Raw genomic sequence first — 6,719 nt, forward strand, 5'->3', positions numbered from 1 at the left:
AGGTTGCCACCAACACGGACAGTCTCCTCTCTTCCTTGCACACACCATCCACTTGTGTGCACGGGCACAGAGGAAGCTGCTTCAGGAAGTGGCACTAGCTGAAGATGCATCTTGTATTCCATTTGTGGAGTTAATTTTAGACTGAATAACTTCCTGAGGCTTGGTATGGCCAACTTATGGCAAGGTCACAACTGCTGCTGGTGGCAGTACTGGAATGGCCCTTTCCTATGGCTGGAGGGAAGCTAGACAAGGCAATTCTTGATGCACTAAGAAATCCAGAGCTAGGCATGACTTGAAGGCTGTTTTATGGCATATAGTTACAGTATGCAACCCCCTCTTCCTGGCTATGATGATATGCATGCTTCTGTGTACATTTGTGAGTGAATAGAACAGTCTGAGGCCTTAATTGTGTCTCATATTAATGCAGCTGAAAAGTTGAGGAGCTCTATGGAACAATTCATTCATTGTCCTCTACACATCTGGGTTAATGTTTCCTCCTTGGATTAGTCGGTACCAGCATGTTCCCTCTCTGCTCACCACAAGCTAGCGGTGCCAATTTCCCTCCATGGCAGCTCCAGTGACAGCTGTTTACTTGGAAGCTCATGGATTTGATATATGGGTGCTAGCCACAAATTAATGGAATACTTTCCAGATGCAATGTCTTTAAATATTCAAACAATAAGCCAAAAGCATTAAGCTGTTCTAGACATTTTTTAGCTCCGGATGTCTCCTGGAGATGATGTAAACACAATTTCTTGGGGCAATGACCAGAACACTTCAGGGGTTTCGAAGGCGAGCAGCAACATGTGGTGCTGGATGGTTGATGGTGCCATTTGTCACCTGAAGCCGAGACCTGAAATGACCAAGAAGGACAGAGGAATAAAGAACAAAAAAGTATTGAAGCTAACAGTTAGCAGGTGGCCTTCCCAGCCTGCTCTGCCTGAGGGCTGTGCACGTTGACTTGGACCCCTGGGTTCAGATGAGCTACACTTGGCATGGGCTCCAGAGAACAGCTCCCAGAAATGTATCTGGAGCATTTCAGAGCAACAACCAGAGTCTACTGAAGGTGGCAGTGGACAGAGATCACATAAATGCCTCTAACTTCTCCTTGCTAGGTGTCATTTAGAAATCCTTGTCAAACAGAGGGGTGGGTACCTAGCTCAGAAATTGAGACCAATGGATCATCTCCAGTCTGTCTCCCACACCAGACCTTCAGCAGAGGCATATTGTTCCGAAGATCTCACTTTGCATCATATTCACCCGAATGCTGAGGACTGGGCAAGTCCTCCAAACAACAGTTGAGGGTAAAGATCAGCATGCAAAAGTGAGCTAAACTGCTTTGTGGCTGTGTGCAATTTTGGCTGTTACCACCTTTGCTAAAAGTTGAAACAGGTCAAACTGAAAACTGCAAAGAAGAACGGCTGCACCAAAGCTGAACGGTAACGATTTACACCGCACCAGAACCTGGGCCAAAAAGTGTAACTGACTTCTTGGCCAACTTGCATGAATTTTTCTTCTCTCACTGCATTTTCTTTGGCATTTTCTTCTTTGCATTCTCTCATTTTCCACAACAATTTAACATGACCTGGACAGTTGAGCTACCAGGGCATGGATTTTCTATCCAGCCATTAAGGTAGGAATTTTCTTACACACTTTTATCTACTTAGAAAAGCCAGCAAACATGAGCTGTGCGGCCTTATACTTGGTGAGGGCAAGAGACAGCTCTGAATTTGAAACCAGCTCAAGCCTGTTTGAAGGTTTCTATTTTATTCCCTCCAATGTTGCAATTAATTAAGAGAATTAATAGTTATTAAAGTTATCATCATTTTTACTGGATGGAAAAAATCAAGTTCATTATGTAATGGGGGGAAAATAAACATCATTTTACAAGGGTTTTAAAGCAACAACAATAATAACAAACCACCCCGAATTCTAGTCCACAAGCAGCACAGACATCTGCTAGAAAAATATGATGATTCCCCCACCCACCACCCTCAAATTTAGGGATTTGTGGAATATGGGCCTTGCCTAAAGTTGCTTGGCAGAAATCCCCATGTTAAGTTCTTATTTAATGAAATCATGTGGTAGTAAATCAAATACAGAAACAGGAATAACTAAATCCACCACATCCTTTGAAAAAAGTATGGTTTGACTCTGTCAACTCAAGTTGCCCGGGCAATGAATTATCTGCGTTTGTCAACTCAAAAGTGATCATCCAGCAGTCACACACCTTTTGGTACAATTTTCTAATCCTCGGTCTCAAAGCTGAGCTGAGAGCCAGCACAAAATGGGCAGGATACTCACACAACTAGCTCCTGAAACAAGTGCTAAGCTGCCCCATCTTTGCTAAGTCCATGGAAATGGCCCAAAATGCAAAATGCGGGCCCTCTTGCGAAGTGTTCACCTCTGAATTTTAAATGAAAGGTGGCAAATTAGTGTCATCATGACAAATTACTATACATTGTGAGGGAAAGTGGCAGAAGAGTGGGAAGAACAATGTTGATATCATGATAGAAAAAATTAAGAGGCTGGCTTCATGGATTTGGCGGTGTTAGGCTGATGGCTGGACTTGGTGATCTGGAGGGTCTTTTCCAAAGTAAATGGTTCTATGATTCTATCTAGTTCTGAAGTCGACAGGAGCCTTAATGCAGAGCCACTTTATATGGTTTTCCCTGTGCTCTTGGCGCATCCACATGGGTGTGAGCCATGGAGAGATGCTGGGTAGATTTTGTATTAATTTGATAACAACTATGACAACAAAAAGGATCTCTCACAGAGAGAGCTTGTGAACTTTCTTCTTCTGAGACTTCCTACAGAAACTACATCTGTTGGAACAACAATCTCTACAGACAACAATTGACGCCTTTTAAAATATGATTCAGCTTTCTGTCTCATCTTCCATATTCTTCTCTAGAAAAGAAGATCTATTTGATTTTTGGTCCCCAAAACTCTGAGGAAAAAGTTCAGCGAAATTTTCAATTTTCTTCTCCTACCACCCCCCCCCTTTTTTTTTAAAAAAAAAGGAAACCTGTATTTCCTGTGGAAAACCACTACAAAAATAAACATTTCTTGTCAACATTTCCCTGAGGAATATTAACACGTGATTTTCATTCACTGGTATGCCTAAGAAAGCAAGCAGAAGAGAGATCATTTGTGCCTTTGCGAACAAGATTTACAAAGACCTATCTTGTAAGGAAGTGGTTGAAAAAGGCCTTGCATCAGATTTTGCCATTGTGTCCATTTTCATCATGACCCACCCCCTGAGATTGCTGTGCTACTTGGATTTGCTGCTTGAAATTAATTCAATCACTCAGTCATAGGAAAAGCCCCTTAGCTCTTCAGTCTTTAATTTACTGATAAAACATACGGAATTTGGTATCCTTCCTTATTCCCTAAGATTACACACTTTTAATTTAGTGTTTTCATTTTTATAACTGAGTACTTACAAGAACTAAGATGATGGCTTTATGCTTGCTGCTCTGTCTTGTATCCATTTTTGTTTCAGCTTCGCGATTCATTGCTGTGAAATCAATGCAAAGCAACTCCTCAGAAATCTTGGGATTCCCTGGAATCCCCATCTGAATGCCATTTAGGAAGATTTGACTTTGTAATTAAGCATTTCTGAGGGAGTTAAAAAATATAAACAGCTCAAATGTGACATTTTTACAACCTTCATAAAACCAAATGCAACATTTACTAGGTACGCATTTTAGCAAAAAGAGAAAGGTTGCCATAGCAAAAGAGCAATCATAGTAATTTTAAGCAAAACCAACAGTAATTGTAGAGCAGCAAGGTGCATGTTATTGACATAAGAAAAACTCGCTTCGTACTTGAATAGCAGAACTTGATAAAAACAAGAGGTTATCACATGGAAACAGGCTGCAGTACTCAGCAGAAAACAAAAGCAACTGTTGCACTAGAGAGCAGAACTTACGCAAAAACTATCCCCTCTGCTCCCAGTGATAGATTTTCTTTCTTGATGCCCTAATTTCCAGAAGTAACGAATGATAGGAACTACGGCGGGGTGATACCATTTGAATTTTGTTGTTACTGTTAAACAAAACACAGTTTGTGATGAGTCAATTTTTTCTTCTGCTAAATTCATAATCCAGTAAAAACAAATAAACAAACAAAGAACAACAACAACAAAACCCAGCATGAATTCTGAAATCAGGAAATATTTTCATTCTTATGCTTCCTTCTCTTTCCCTAAAAGACAGCCACATTACAGAGTGGTTCATCTGGGGCTGAAGAAGTGATATTTTTTTATTGTAAATTTTCCCTTTCTTGCATTAACTAGAAAAAAACGGGGAAGATCACTGGCGCCAACACTGACCTCCAGAAGGTGCCTTGCTGTTTTGGGCGCCCTGTATAGGAACTGCCGTGTGGTTCCATGCCTGGTCAGACAAGATGCTCTGGGATCAGGACCCAGGCTTCAGAGGCTCCATTTATCCTTTTCGGAGCAAAGTAGAGATGAACTTGGAATAAGCCTTCCAAGATGACCCAAATCCTCTTCCTCTCCTAGCAGAGATCGGTGCAGCCACCAGAGAGGCTGCAAGTGAGCGCTGTGTCACGTTACCCATGGCGAGCTTCAGAGCGCTGCGCACAAAGAGCACTGCGTTTTATGGCTCCTGCAGAATACTAGGGGATACTAATTTTACAGGTGCATTCTAGCAAACTGCAGTCCCTAATATCAGAATGCCATTAAAAATAATGCACTCCTTATGCCCGGGCAGTTAATTTAATATTAAATCAATAAAACATTTACTAGGGCTGGTCAGGGGCCTGGTTGCTGACAGCAGACTCAGCTCACGGCAACAAACGTCTCCTCACCCTTTGCAGACAGCTGCTGGTTTATGGTAGAAGACGTCTTTGGTCCTGACAAATCGCCTCCCTAAGCCCTAATGAGTGCAGAAATTCAAAACATTTGTGGGACATTTATTAGCAAGAAAATACACCAGCCTTTTGGGAGATTTGGATCGACAGCAACAATCATCCATGGGCCAAGTTCAGTCCAGCTTGCGCAGGGAACACAAAATGACTTTCCTGGCCACAGCGAAAGAGATTGCAGCTCTTCCCAGCTGGTTTCGTCCCTGGGTTATGGAGGCTGGGGTGGGAGCTTTTCCCTAAGCTGGATTTTCACTGGTGGTGTCATTTCAGTCTCCACCAGGATCCCGACAAAATCCTGAAATGATGGAGGTCACCGGGGTGGGATCCGTCACATCCCATAGTGCTGCTGAGCACAGCCAACCCCCTGGCACAGCCTCCTTGTCCCCCCCTAAAAGGTCACTTCCAAATTAACTTGAGTACAAAATACAGGATTTTGCCAGCCTGCTTGACAGGCAATGTGCTACAGTGACTTTAAGGGGTAAGGCTGGGGGACCATTTTTCTTCCTTCAGAAAATGTCAACCTTTTATCAAGAATCTGAGAATCAAAGTAACATTTTTATAGTAACTGCCTTCTCTCACAGATCAAATACACATACAAAAAAAGAAGAGAAAAAAAAAAAAAACACAAACACACAAAAAACACACAAAAAACACCAAAAAGGAAAAAAAAAAGAAAAAAAAGAAAAAAAAAGAAAAAAAAAAAAGACCAAGTTCTCCAAATCAGCAATCTGGCAATTCTCTGTGAGGAGCTGACATTTCTGAGTTAAACAGACACTTTCTGTCCAAACTCTATTCTGCAGAAAGTCCGATTCCCTAAAAATTCCCGCAGCAGTTGCTTCCCAGCACTATACGCCGAAGGCTGGTCCTTCCCCGAGCCAACAGAGCTCCAGTCACCCACGGCCCAAGACTCCCTTCCACTTTTGCTGAAGCAAGTCATTCTGGGACACTGACTTCCATGAGCAGGACCACTCTGGGTGCAGTCCAGCCAGAAACGCTCCCAGCAGACTCCTTTTCCCTGCTGCCTCCGGGAGCAAGGACATGGGTACCGAGATGGCCCGTGGCAGAGTCTGGTCCTTGCAGGAGGTGTCTGCCTGGAGAACAAGGTGCTTCCCGTGCCTTTCCTAAACCCTCAGCACCTGGGACAAGTTGTGGCGTGACCAGCTCTGACTTGTCCTGACACCACTGGCGTTATTTGTGTGATGAGCCTCTACGCTGTACTTACAGGAACACTTTAGCTGTGACCCACAAAGCCAAGCCCGGTCAGATTTAATATCGAACTCAATCCCTAGTAGCTTCCCTTAGACATCAGCATTCCAGCACATGTAATATGATGAAAACAAATTTCATGCCATGAAAGCAGAAATATGGGTGAGGTCTGGGAGCATATTTAGGATGTGGTTTTCATAAGCACTCAGCGCTGGCTTAACTCTGCTCCTATTACAGTCAAGGGTAAGAAAGCCCCACTGACTTCAATGGGAGCGGAATTAGGCCAGCACTGAGTGGTTTTGAAAATCCCACCCTTAGCTTTTATATAACATCGAAAATAAGAATCACATGCAAACCTTCAGAGGGTAATTGTCCCATTAAAATGCGTATCGCTATTTCGTTTAGCCACCACGTTCAATGTGAAGATCTGCGGCACTGATAGACAGGGCCTGGCAGTCCCCGGGGAACGCCGCCGGGAGGTCGGGGAGTGCCCTCGGGGCGAGGAGCGCGACACCTGGGGAAGTCACGGGGCCAAGCTGAAAGCAATGCCTTGACACTGTTCTTGGAAAAAAAAAGAAAAAAAAAAAAAAAAAAAAAAAAAAAAAAAAAAAAAAAAAAAAAAA

This window comes from Oxyura jamaicensis, chromosome 3, assembly GCF_011077185.1.
Source record: "Oxyura jamaicensis isolate SHBP4307 breed ruddy duck chromosome 3, BPBGC_Ojam_1.0, whole genome shotgun sequence".
Taxonomy (NCBI): Eukaryota; Metazoa; Chordata; class Aves; order Anseriformes; family Anatidae; genus Oxyura; species Oxyura jamaicensis.